Source organism: Atractosteus spatula, chromosome 7 (genome assembly GCF_055471065.1).
Source record: "Atractosteus spatula isolate fAtrSpa1 chromosome 7, fAtrSpa1.hap1, whole genome shotgun sequence".
NCBI classification, from domain to species: domain Eukaryota; kingdom Metazoa; phylum Chordata; class Actinopteri; order Semionotiformes; family Lepisosteidae; genus Atractosteus; species Atractosteus spatula.
In genome coordinates, this window is record NC_142712.1 from 29,181,282 (window position 1) to 29,195,707 (window position 14,426).

The following is a 14,426-nucleotide window of genomic DNA, read 5'->3' on the forward strand; positions in this document are numbered from 1 at the left end:
TTGATTAACATTAATTGCTCCTAAAAAGTGTGATCTGGTCTTATCTACAGAAATAACAATAGATAAACACAGTCTGATTGAACAAATAACACACACAATTGTACTTTTTCATATCTGAATTTGTATATACTGTTTTAACATTCACTGTCTATGCAGGGAAACATTCGTGAACCTTCATATTTAGTATCAGCTGGAATCTCCTTTAGCAGCAATGACCTCGACCAAACATTTCCAGTAGCTGCTGATCAGTCCTTCACATTGGTCTGTTGGTATTTTGGCCAATTCATCTTTACAGAACTGTATCAGTTCATTTATATTTTGGGGATGTGTTACATGAACGGCTTGCTTCAGATCATGCCACAGAATTTTAATTGCGTTAATGTCAGGGCTCTGTCTTTCACTTCCAAAATGTGATATTTCCTCTGTTTAAGCCATTCTATTGTAGATTTACTCCTGGTTTTAGGATCTGTCATGCTGCATGACCTACCTTCTTCAGCTTAAGATCAATGACGGATACCTTGACATTCTCCTGTGCAATTTGGAATTCATTGTTCAATGATTTGATTGCAAGCCATCCAGCCCAGAGATGGAAAAGCAGCCCCAAACCATGATGCTCCCTCCAACACGCTTTACGTTTGAGATGAGGTTTTCCTGTTGGTATAGTGTTTTGTTTCCTCCATACATAATGTTGTGTATTTATGCCAAAATGTTCCACTTTTGTTTCGTCTGTCCACAGAACATTGTTCCCAGTAGAACATCTGGTGGTCTTTGGCAAACTTGAGACGGACCACAATATTTTTTTTCTGATAGCAGTGTTTTCCTCCATGGTATCCACCCATGAAGTTATCTTATCTTTTCTTATTCTGGACTCATGAACATTACCCAGTGCAAGAAATACCTACAGATCCTTAGGTCTGAACCTTAGGTTACCCTAGGGTCCTTTGTCACCTCCTTGAGCACTGTATAGCTCACCCTTGCAATGATTTCTGTTTTTGACCACTCCTTGGGAGCTTAGCAATGGTGCTGATTTTGTGGATTGATGGGAATGTGTTTCTAACCCTTTCCAGGATTATAAGTATCAACTCTTATTTTGTGGTCCTCTGAAACCTCTTTCGATCAGGGCATGATTCACTGGCAAATCTGTATTGTAAAGAGAGACTCTGTTGCTAATCACACTTGATAGGTTATTTAATGGTCAGGGCACCTCAAGCACCCACCTGAATGTCATCTAATTGATTAGTTGTCTAAGACTCCAATTATCCCCTTTAATAGAGGTAATTATCTTAAAGGTTCACATACTACACTTTTTCCAGTATAAACAGCAAATATAAACAATGTGTTCAATATAGACAAGAAAAAAAACAAATGTTCATGTGTTATTTGTTTAATCAGATAATGTAATTAATAATGTTTAACTATTATGACAGAGATGAAGATCATATCACACTTAAGCAGCAATTAATGCAAGAATACAGATGATTCCAAAGGGTTCACAAACTTTTTCTTACAACTGTACATGATTTTGAATTAGAATATAATTGTGGTCAACAGGTTACAAGAAAGTTGATTCTGTTCTGTAATCAGTTTATATATGTGCAACTAGACACAGTACATTTCTGAGCTCAAGACATTGAGGGGGCAAATTACAGTATAAAAGTATTCATTATCCACAAAGGAATTGATGAAGTCTTCAGAATTAACCGGGGACCCAATAATACAAATGGAAACTATATGGGACTTCTTTTAAAAACGAGAACAGTAGGCACTTCAAAAAGGTTTGGGGAGTATAGAACATGGTGCCCAGTCATGTTGTTTAAAACAGACACCTGTGGTTTTCATCAAGAAATAAAACAATCTAGTTGGCATGAATGGTCCATTCTTGTTTTTAACTGTTCTTGTGCTCATACTGTACATAACTCTATACAGGTTTTGACCTTTATATTGGTCCTCTTAGATTTTATTTTATTTTTATTTATTTAATTTCTTCATGGTTGCAGGTCCTCCTAAATCTGTGCTGACTCTGGAGCTTGGATGGATGGAGGTATTTATCACGGAAAGTGTGACTATGAGGTGTGACATTCAATTGGGCTCTAAGTGGATCTATGAATGGTACAGAGATGGAGAGGAGCTTCTTGTAGACAGAGCCAGTTCCAACAGCATCAATGGAAACAGATACACAATCCTGTCTACTGCTCAGTCAGACAGGGGGAACTATGCCTGCAGAGGTCATCGCAGCAGAAAATCAGTTTACTCTGCAACTAGCAATGCTGTTACACTGCAGTTGACTTGTAAGTGTTTTTTTTTAACTTTGCTTCATTTTATCAGTGATTCAGTTCACCTCAAGAAAGGGAGTGAATTCTCATTTTCTTCATTTTGTTTTCTATGACATTCTCCAGATTCAAAAGTTTCTTCATGTTTTTCCATTAAATAAAAAATGAAGCGATGATTTATTTCTCCAACAAAAACAGTTCAGAGAATGCATTTCTATACCTCAGTGTTCCCCTATTTTTAACCTGAAATAAATTGAAAGACCATAACATCTTTCTCAATTTTGTTCTTATAAAAACATAATGATCAATAATAGAAGGGTTGACATTGGTTACTTTGAATCAATTGCAATGAACTTGTGGATTTATTACAGAGCTGTGTGCTATGTAGAACGCTAACTAGTACTGTACAATTTTGGGATCATGTCTAGAATCATGCTCGATTGCAATGAAAAAAAAACTGCAGGATAAAATTCTTCAGTTGATTGTATTCTAGTACGGTACTAAAGATTAACCATTTTTGTTGTTCTACCATGCAGGAATTGCAGGTTACTCTGATCAGCAGCAAACTGCCTTTTGCTGTTATACAGTACCTATGTATACTTTTTCTTAACATTTTTTTGTTTGTTTTGTCATGTGTTGTATGTTGCACCGCTTGCTGCTTAATTGCCCTCCTGGGGTGAATAAAGTTTATATCGGATCCGATTGAAACAGTATATTTGAATTTTAACTGATTTTTACAATAGATGTCCAAAAGTTGTATTATATAGAATTTTAAGAAGCGTAAAATAATTATGATGTAACAATACCATTTCAGTATTAAGCTGCCACTATATTTGGAACTTCTCGTGTGTTCAGCTTTTCTGCCTAGAAAGGTGCTGATTTGTTTTTCAATTTCAACAGTTTGAAAGTTTGAAGATTGAATTTCAGTAGTTTGTTGCAATTAGAAATTACCTAGCTTACTAGTTTGTGATAGGTCCAAAATATCCTGCTTTAAGTTGTTTTAATGTTCTTTTGTAGTATTTTTGGTTAGGAGGGAAAAGAATACTGTGCTGTGAAAAAAAAAGCTTTTGAAATTAATAAGTTAAAATCAAATTTTTCCTTTTCAATTCCATGCAAGTTATGCAGCTGTGGAAAGCAAATGGAGACAGTTGTTTCTTCTTCAGATATTTACAAAAAGACATACATAAATTGTTTGAAAACACCCCCAAAAGATTGTGCACAGCTAAATATTTATATTTCCTCATAAAATGTGTTATTGTATGAATGGGCTGACATAGCCTTGTTATATACTGTGTGGGCTTTTACTTTTTACTTTTACTTTGCTAATTTAGGAGATAATCACCTGTAATATAAAATAAAACAATTATTTTCACTTTTGTTTGAGAGACACCTACTGTACAGTATATTTACACATTTATTGCTTGAGGCCAACTACGTGGTGGTCTTTAGTAGCAGACCCATAATCATACCCTGCTAGTAAACATTTATAGGTAATTTCATGTGCAGAATCTTTCTTATCATCTCATACTATTATGTAGTGAGAATGTATTTATTAGAACATGACTTAGTATTAATTCATCTTTTTTCCCATTGATTGAAGTGTATCCATGAATAACTTCTTTGCCTTCTCATTGGCGCTAATTGATTTAATGAGGCACATACTGTATAGGAGCTCTAAATCTTATGTCTGCCTCCATGTTCATTAAATATATTTTCCCTAGAACTATACTAAATCTGCATTTTAAGTTTAAAAGTCAAATCTCAATTTAAGTTGAAATGTCAAGGTATTAAATAAAATTTCAGCATTATAAGTTTAACATTTTATTCAGTTTTAATGCATATTTTTAGAGCCCTTCCATTGAGAAATGAGAACCTAATTATAAAAAATAATAATTCCTTATACTTTTGTATAATTTTGAAATTTGGCCAGGATGTCAGGGTAACACCCCTACTCTTTTCAAAAAATACCCTGGGACTTTTAATAACCACGGAGAGTCAGGACCCCATCACCATACTGGGTCATTAGGATCCACACAGACTGCAGGGTGAGCACCCCCTACTAGCCCTGCTGACACCTCTTTCAGCAACAATTTTAGCTTTTCCAGGAGGTCTCCCATCCAGGTGCTAGCCAGGCTCACACCTGCTGAGCTTCACTGGGTTGTCAGTTGTGAGTTTGTAAGACAATATAACAGCTGGCAACTAAGATAACCTAAAATGAAAAGTTACAGTACCTGAGCATGGAACTGTTATAGGATGTTTTACCATTATATAAATCCCATGTGTACTTGTCTTGTCTAAAATCTATACTCACTCTTACACAGCTTTTCTAACCCTTCAATATTCACAGCTATACCTAAACCTGTGCTAAGCCTTGAGACTGCATGGACAGAATTCTACACTGGAGAAATAATTTTTCTAAAATGTTGTATTAACTCTACTGAGTGGACCTATGACTGGTACAGAGATGGACAGAAGCTTGCTGTAGACAAATCTGATTTCAACAGCAATAAAGGAAACAGATACACAATCCCTTTTGCATCTCAATCAAATAAGGGGAGCTATACCTGTAGAGGTCAACACAATAGACGTTCACTTCATTCTGAAACCAGCAATGCTGTTACACTGGAGGTATCTGGTAAGTATTTTCTGATACAAATTCATGTTAGCTGTGATCCTGACCTCAATAATTTAAAGTCTCAGCATCCTCAGTCATCTTTTGAAACATTTTATTTCAGAGTATATTTGAAAGAACTTTCCTTTTCCTTGCTTCAGTTTTATATTTCTGTCAGAGATGGATAATGTTAACAATATAGCACATGGTAACAAAAGTCTTCCTGGGCTAAGTAAAATCCCCTGTTCTGTCAAGAAATCTGTTTCTAATTCCTAAGGCAGTGGTTCCCAGCCCTGATTCTGGTGACCCACAGACCTGTTGGTTTCTGTTCCAGCTGAGCATTCAGTTACACAATTAAACCCTTCACAGACTTATTGATAAGATTGATGTTGAAGCTTTAACCATTGTATTTTCAAAGTGAAATAAAATACCAAATGAGTGACTAGAAACCAATATTGCAATAATCCTTAGCAATGTCTTAGGTCAATTAAGGCTTCAATGATCTAATTCAGGTGGAATAAAAACAGCAAGTGTGTGGACCACCAAGACAAGGATTGGGAACCCCTGACCTAAAGACTTTTTTTCCTTCTGTGCTATTTCCTAAATTTCTTTTTGCAACATTTAGGTTGTTGGAAGCTAATTACCTACTTGTACCTCAATAGGTAAGCACAAATCATATCTCTTGAAATCTGTTTAGCAAGGTTGTCTTGCAGGTTTGAGCTAAAACCTACACCTGCAGACTGTCTTTGGACTATTTATGTATTCTGTGATTGACCTAGACTCACACTATGCATTGAATTTACCAAATTGAACAATGGTAATCTGGTCAAACATTTCTTTTCCATTCTGCTGAGCAAGGATGTATCCTTGATACTGCTTTTTGACTTGATTCCACTCGCAAATGTTGGAGATTCACCAACTACAGGAGCTTCCATTTACAACAGCTTAGAAAAAGACTGTTTTCTAGCACCTTTGAATGACATTAGAGACATGGAAGTCTCTAGCTAATCTAGTAAATCTTAGGAACATAAGACTAAAAATGTTCTCTGATCTGCACACGATTGCAGAACTCTCCCACATATATTATCTGCACTCTTTCTTACATGAATTCTCCTAAACTGCCTACATAAATCTGAGCTGTTGATTTTAATCAACTTTTTGGACATTAGGAATTCAGCACTATTAACTAAAATGGTTATAGGTTTTATTCAAAATGGGTGTAAAACATGTTAAAATCATTTGCCAACTGTTGCCCTATCTATACCATTTTAACACAGGTACCATATTACCATAACCTTTACCTGAGAGATATAGTGTGCTGCAGTATTGGCCATGGATTTAATACCCTGCCACGCCATCCCTGTTTCACCCATTGTCACAGTATTCTCTATATTTTTATCTGTACTGATCCTTAGCTTTCCTGATCTGATCTTCTTTTTCACCTCTTTTTGCACAGCACTCATGAGCTCTATGAAACCTTAAGAAAAAAGTTTCATTTTAAGTAGTTGTTCGAAATTTTTGGTTAGAGAGAGAGACTGTTCTTTATTACCCCCTGAGGGGCACGTTGTTTTACAGCAGCAGTGTAGGTGTACAGATGGACAGAAAAACCTACAGGAAAACCAATATACACACTGTACATATTTCCATAGAAGGTCAAGTGTTAAATAATGACATGGCTACAGGTATGAATGAGAACGTAAATTTGTTGGTTTTGGAGGTGGGGAGTTGGTATCTGCGTTCTGATAGGAGTTAGAACTGGAAATTATTAAACAAGGGGTGTGAAGGATCATCACAAATGGATTTTGCTTTATGCAAAACATGTGAATGATAGATGGAGGAGAGGGCTGGAAGATCAGCACCAATGACCTTCTGACATACTTTCACAAGGCTTTCCAGTTTGTTCTTGCTTCTCAGATTCAGGTTGTCAAACCAGCAGATCAGGGTAGAAGTTAGAACAGATTCAAGCAAGGACTGATAGAACAAAATCAACAATGAATCATTGAACTTAAAATACTTAAGCTTCCTTAAGAAAAACAGACGCTGTTGACCTTTTCTGGGGATCAGGTCAGTATTTGCTTCGAAATTAAGCTTGGAGTCCAGAACAGTCCAGAAGTACTTACATTGTTCTACTAGCTCCACCAAAACTCCCCCGATGCAGGTTAGGATGGGAGTGTGGGTGTTTTTCCTGAAGTCAGTTATCATGTCTTTGGTCTTAGCTTGAGGAAGTTTTGTTCATACCAGGTGGCAAACTCATTAATGATTGGTCTGTGGGACAACTCATTTGCTTGTAACAGGCTAACAATGACAGAGTTGTCTGCAAGTTTGATTATGTTTCTTGAGTGGTGATAGCTCTAGCAAGCGTTTGTCTATAGCACAAAGAGTAAGGGAGATAATACACATATTTGGGGGGATCCAATAGAGGAATGCTTTTTGTTGGATAAAACATGAGTGTCTCTCACCCTCTGAGTTCTGTCTGATAGGAAATCAGTAATCCCGCTGACAAGATTGAAGACCAAAGTTTGATAATAGCTTATTTGCCGGTAGGTGAGGCTGTTTACAATTAAATGCCGAGGAGAAATTCACAAACAGCAGTCTAGCATGGGTCTTGTTTCCATCAAGGTGTTGGAGGACAAGATTGAGAAGGCATGCTGTAGCATCTTCTACCTTCTACCCCCCTACCTGCCCTGTAAGTGAATTGTAATCTAGCTAAAGTAAAATCTAGCTGATCCTTTACTTTGGCTACAATCTCATTTTTCACAATCTGATCAAAACTTTTCATAACCAGAGAGGTCAGGACTACTGGTTTGTAATCATTGAGTGAACTGGGAGATTTTGTTTTGTTACCAGTTTCTCATCCGGCCCCTTTAAGAAGATCTTTCCAAAATACCTGACCATTCACCTGTCTCATTTATTCCTCACATTCTCTGCCTTTCTCTGTTTTAGGAAGTCTTAGTCATTATCCTTTTGCTCAGTATTTTTGGCATTTCTCTCCAAGTACTCAGCTCTTATCCTCGTTTTGTCTCGTTTCCCCTGGCTTTCAGATTGCTGTTCACCTTGGACCTTGATTCTTGGATTTAGGTTTTCGGCTTGCTGTTTTGATTTTTTTTGCTTTATTGGTATACGGGCTCTTCGACTTTCTGTCTCCCTGGTTTATGACTTTGTTTCGTATTTTGGTACATACTCTGGTGTTTTGAACTTTTGGACTGGTTTCTGGTTTACGGCATTAGAACACGGTTTCACTACTCTGCCCAGAATCCTTCAGGATCTACCTGGCTATGCTAACAGATTTGACTTTAGGTAGTGAAACAACAACTGATTCTTTCCACACTTTAGGAACCATTTGTTGGGTTAATGACATTTGGAAAATAAAAGAAAAGATGCCACACAGCTGTCTAACACATCTTTTCAATACTCTTCCCCCAACCGAATCAGGACCCGGAATCTTCCTCTCCTTAATCTGACTGAACCATTTACAGACCTTAGACTCATCAATTCTAAATGGGCAATCAGAGATCCTAACTCTGAATGCACTAATTTCATCCGAAAAATACTATTTTTCAAACCAAAGACAAAATTATTTCAGATCACTGGCAATGTCGGCGTCTGATTTACCAGATGTATTAATACTGCTGCTTCCATTCTTGTGCATTCCCACCAAAGACCTAATACCCTCCAATGCAGAGCATGAGATACCCCGGCACATTGCTTCCTCCACTTTATCCTTATGCCTACGTTTAGCCTTCTTAACCTCTCTTTTGTGTTTCCTTAAACATAACAGCATCACTTTGATGGAAAATATTTTTTTTTCAGATCAAGAGCTGACTTGAGAGACTTGGTCACCCAGGGCTTATTCTTAGGATATACGTTGCAAGATTTCAGAGGTATAACAGTATTTTCACAAAAAAAGAAACATAACTGGTGATTACATCTGTCAGTTCATCGAGATCAGTGTCCCAGTTTGTGCACTCGTAGCAATCCTGCAGTCGCTGTATGGAGTCCTCGGTCTAGACCGGCACCACTCTTCGTTCGGTTTTACCTCTCTTCACGGCCGTTTTATAGATCGGAATCGAATGCACAGCGTTGTGATCCGATGATCCCGATGGTGTTTTGACATCGAATTTGTAAGCTCCTTTAACTAATCTGTAACACAGGTCCAATACCCTATTATGCCTTGTAGGGCAGGTAACATATTGATGGAAATTGGTAAGTGATTTCTGCAGGGAGCAGTGGTTGAAATCTCCCATGATGAAATTAGGAGCGTCGGGGAAGTTGTTTTGAAAGTGTTGAACAGTCCGTGCAATTCGCTCTGCTGCCCTGATTGCATTGGCTGAAAGATTGGCCTAAGATGTACTGTGTTGTGATTGAAGTTGCCCAGTGGAGGTCTTGCAAGGGATGAGTAGGCATTTGGAATTGTCATACAGCAAAATCAATAATTTTGTTCATCCATGTTAAGCAGATCACATATTGATTATATCTACAAAGTCTGTGTTTAAGTGTGCAAATGTTAAAAGTTCCCAAAATAAATGTAGTAGCATTGGGGGATGCAGCATCCAGCATCCAGTTTCTGGACAGCATCAAAAATGGCTTCATATGGTATTCCCACATTAGTTTGATGATGTATTTAAACAAACGTTGTTAAAATTCATATTCTGTGTAAAACTGCAAATCTCTTGAGGAAATTTGGCAATTTAAAATATTTGAGGATAGAAACAGATTACACTTTCACATTAAGAGGAATTCAGTACTATATTTCAATCTAATGCTGCCATCATACAGCACATTCCAGCCATTAATAATGAGAGCCAGGTAGTCCACAGAAAACAGTAACAGCAAAGTAATTACCTTAATGAGTTTCATCATATCTTCATCCTGATCATCCTGCACCTGTAGATCCTTCATCGTACAAGCATCAGACAATCAAAAGTTGTAATAATCAAAAGATATGAAAAAAGTAATGAAACAAACCAACATGGATAGAAATGCACCATCAGTCACTACAGAGCTAATTTTATGGACAGATGTACTGGGTGTATTACCTCCTACATGGTGTGTCAGCAGTCATCATGCTGGGGCACTCTTTTTGGAGTTCATGCTGTCACTACAGAGCTAATTTTATGGACAGATGTACTGGGTGTATTACCTCCTACATGGTGTGTCAGCAGTCATCATGCTGGCCAAGATGCAAGAATGTTATCTACAGGTGCTCTTAGAAAAGCAATCTAGTTTTCCTTTGAGATCACTTTTGTCCAAACACACATTTGTTATAAACACATGATTGCAACTCATATTCTAATTCTGATATATTTGTCTGCTAGAAATACTGCCAAAGCCCAATATATTACAAGATCCTCCCAGTGAGCTGATATACACAGAAGATACAGTCACCCTGGGATGTGGATTTGGAGGACATTCTACTGGCTGGAAGTATCTCTGGCATAAAGACACACAGGCATTATCTGACACTCACAGTGTGAGCACTGATGGGTCCTGTTACAAAATCAGCTCTGCTGCTCTGTCCGACAGTGGAGAGTACAGGTGTCGAGCTTTAAGGGGAAAAGTGGAGTTTTACTCTCTGCACAGTGACCCTCTGAAATTAGAAATCAGAGGTAAGATGTACAATTCATAATATATGATTTTACCAATGTCTTTATTTGTTTGTTTGTTTTGTAAATACAACACCACAACTCATGCTTTTTAATGACATTTTCTACCAATCTATTCAATATTTTATGCAGCCCGAGCAAAAGCGGCACTCACCTTGGAGTCGGGATGGACAGAGATATTCATGACAGAAAGAGTGACTCTGAGGTGTGAGATTCAGGGGGACTCTACTGAGTGGATCTATACATGGTACAGAAATGGACAAGAGTTACCTAGAAACAAGACTGCGTCCAGTAGGGGAAATGAAGACACATACACAATCCTCTCTGCTGAGCAGTCCCACAGTAGGGAATATATCTGTAAAGTAAAAAGTAATAAGAATTCCTTTTTTTTCAACAATAGCAATTCTGTCACACTGAAGGTGTCTGGTAAGTATTCTGTAATTTAACTTAATTTAACTTTGACCTTTTTACTATCAACAAAGGTGATGGTGAGCTTTTCAGACTTTTCAGCTTTTCAGCACTTGCTTAACTTTCTCTAATCTCGATATTGTAACGAACAGTTCTTTCCAGACCCTATGCGGACGACACAATCCGTGAAGGAGTGAGAACACACAGGGAAAAAAGGCACGCAGGAAGCAGGGATGAAAACGGGGGGGCGTGTCCATGAAGTGCTGGTGGTCGGGGGAGGTGTGGCCGAGGCAAACGATCCAAAACTGAGTCCAATGCAAAATCCAGGAAAAGTCAAAGGTCCAAAACCGGGAAGTCCATCCAAGACTGATGGTTAAAAACGGGAACTGGGTCAGAACCGGCAGGGGGAAACTTAAAACCATAACGGAGCCAGGCGATTAAAGGTCCCGGGCTCACACGATATGGGAATCAGTGCAGAGCCCTGAACTGAGTGGGTGTCTGGCTTTTAAGGGAGACAGAGGCTGGAACAAGGGGCAGGTGCACAAAATCAAGTCCGAAGTGAAAGAGCCGGAGCGCCCTTAAGGAGGAGGGACTACAGTCGTGACAGATATTTGTATGGGGACATGAGAATATACAAAAGATAATAAAAGATAGGATATCAATCAGCCTCATCTTACATTTTTTTTTTATCAGAGTCCAAGCTAAGTGTTAGAAACTTTTTGTATTTTATTTAATGAAACTTTGATTTCCTTTATAAAGAATCTTCAGGTTGAAGACATTTTTTTCATGTTAGTAGCATATTCTTTTTTAGAATAGATAGATAGGGTCTTATTCCACTTAGAGAGGAAGAGAGATTTAGCTCTGGGTTGTATTTTGTGTGAGTTAGAATGTAGTTACTGTATATTTCTTTTGTTGGCCTATTTGTCATACGGTAGGATTTCTGAGAACTGAGTTAGCAGTCTGGGTTTTTCTGGTTGTCAGGAGGTTGGCCTGTGAAATGCCTTGTTTGTAAATAGGGTAACTTGCACGATGTGCAGTGTTATTTTAGTCACCAGTTTTTGTAAGGATACCATATGTTTTCAATCTATCCAGGCTTTGGAAAAAGATGTTCAAGTAGGTAGCTGCATCAGCATGTGTAGGCTGCAAAGGAACAGGTAAAGGTTTATTCCGTGCTGAAAGGAAAATAAATGAGACAAAACATTTTTGCTGTGGAGCCATCTTCATTGTGTGTCTCTTTGCCTTTCAGCATGGACTAAACCTTTACCTGTGCCTATGGAAAAAGTCAATGCAATAAGTAGAAATAGCTGTCATTCAGAAAAGAATACAGTTTAGGGACTGTTTTAGACAAGTAGGGTTCTTAGCTGTTCTGTTTTTTTCTGCCAATAAATTGAAGATAACAAAGCCTCTTGTCAATTAGTTATAAATTCACAACAGAAGCCACATTCTCCGGATCCATTTTGAGCCCAGAGGAAAAGGTGTGTCCTACTACTTCTCTCTGATGAAATTCACGCTTCTAGATGGTTATCAAGAAGCTGAAGGAGGAAGAGTCGGACACGATGGATGTGTTCAAGAAGACCATGAGAGAAAATGAGAAAGTCATCGAGATAGATCACTAGGAATTTGTCCCACATCTGTAGATGCTGCTCCTATTAAGTGAAAGAGTTGAAATATCTGTACCAAAGGATGTTAGATGAATAACCTATTTCCTTATGTATCACTGGACAAATACCATTAGGTATTGGTTTTTAGCTCCATTATCTACATACAGAACCTCAGTGTCAATTATGTTAAAATTTGTTATACCACTAAAACATATTCTATAGCATAGGCATGTTATTGACATTTTCTATTATAAAAACCTGTGTGAAATATTTATTTAGCATGTTTACTTTATCATTTTCCATTTTCAATCCTCTCTCATCTTTTTTAAAATATTTATTCTGCCTTTACAGTTATTTTGTTGTTGTGGCACTGGAATATAATAATTTGACACGATATTCTTTTGTCTCCTTAAGGTCTATTGTTATATCTTGTATCACCTCTACCTTAAATCAGTACACTTCTATCTCTGTATTTTAGGGCCTTGAACATTCTGTAAAGCACATTTATTTTTGTATTTTACTCCTATAATCTCCATTGAAATTTGAAACATTTAGGTCATAGACATTAATGTGGGTAGATGTGAAGACATGGAGTTCATTGTTGAATATAACTTGGATTTTATTATTTTAAGGATAAATTAGCAGATACTGTAGTTGCTCCTGTGAAGGATACTTAAACTGGAATTAATAACATTGTTTCAGAGTTAATGGAGACATGTCACCTGATTTACCTTATTTTTTTCAGAAAAAAAGCCAAAGCCAATCCTGACCCAGGACCCCCCTATTAGAAAGATATACACAGGAGACAGAGTTGCACTCAGCTGTGGGTTTCTGGAAAATTCTACTGGATGGGAGTACCTCTGGTACAAAGAACCAGTTCAGAACAACACTGAGAGCAACAGGACTGTTGGCTCTAATTACACCATTGATTCTGCTGTTGTATCTAACAGTGGAGAGTACAGGTGTCAAGCCAGAAGGGGGACTGTGCCCTTTCATTCTCAAAGAAGTGACACTCTTACATTAAATATAACAGGTATTCTACTAAATTACATCTTTTAAATCTTGAGTTCAGCTCAGTAAAGCAGCATATAAAGAATTTCATTATACATTATTCCTTTTTAACTTAGATATTTTTTCTGTTTTTGCATTTGTCATGTTTTTATAGTTGAGGCTCGACCTCAGGCTGTCATCACCCTGGAGACTGCATGGACAAAGATTTTCATTACAAACAATATAGTGCTGAGGTGTGAGGTTCAGGCCAGCTCTATTGAGTGGAACTACACATGGTACAGAGATGGAAGTATGAGTGATCTGAGCAGTAGAAATGGAGACAGATACACAGTTATATCTGACAATGAATTGTACAAAAGTGCCTATACTTGCAGAGGAGAAAGGATCACAGAGCCTTTTTACTCTGTTACCAGTGATTCGTTTGTACCACAAGACATCCGTGAGTTACATCAGTCTTATTCAGTTCATTTTCAGTTGTAATTTTTATTTTATAACAACTTTCTAAATAATGTCCATGAGAAATGCAAGAATGTTTACAGAATATTATAGAAGAAGCAAATCAATAGCACTGGTGTTTTTAGACACATTATAACAATAAAACGTACTGTAAGCACAACCTATGCAGCATGGTGGGTAGCTGTTACAAAAGGCTCTGCAGTTCGTGTCGGGTGTTATATTAGACCCTATGCGAATCGGTAAGAGCTAAAGGAGACAGGAGGCAGAGTACGGGAAGGGGTACACAGGGGTTTATTGATGCAGTAAAGTAACAGTGATAGTTTGTGAGACAGTGAACAGGGAATCAAAGAGAGGCATCCATATCCGAGCAGGTCCAAGGCAGGTCAGGGCACAGTCCATGAGTCCATTAACAGTAGATCCATCCTGGGATGCAACAAGGTTAAAATCCCCGGGAAGGGGGAAAACA

The 14,426-nt window shown here is 37.7% G+C and overlaps 1 protein-coding gene across 1 annotated transcript in view; it reads right to left on the minus strand.

Moving 5' to 3' along the window:
- LOC148830774 (Fc receptor-like protein 5) overlaps positions 1–14,426 on the minus strand; it is a 142,416-nt gene that overhangs the window by 22,582 nt on the left and 105,408 nt on the right. The gene's annotated exons all lie outside the window — the stretch shown is intronic.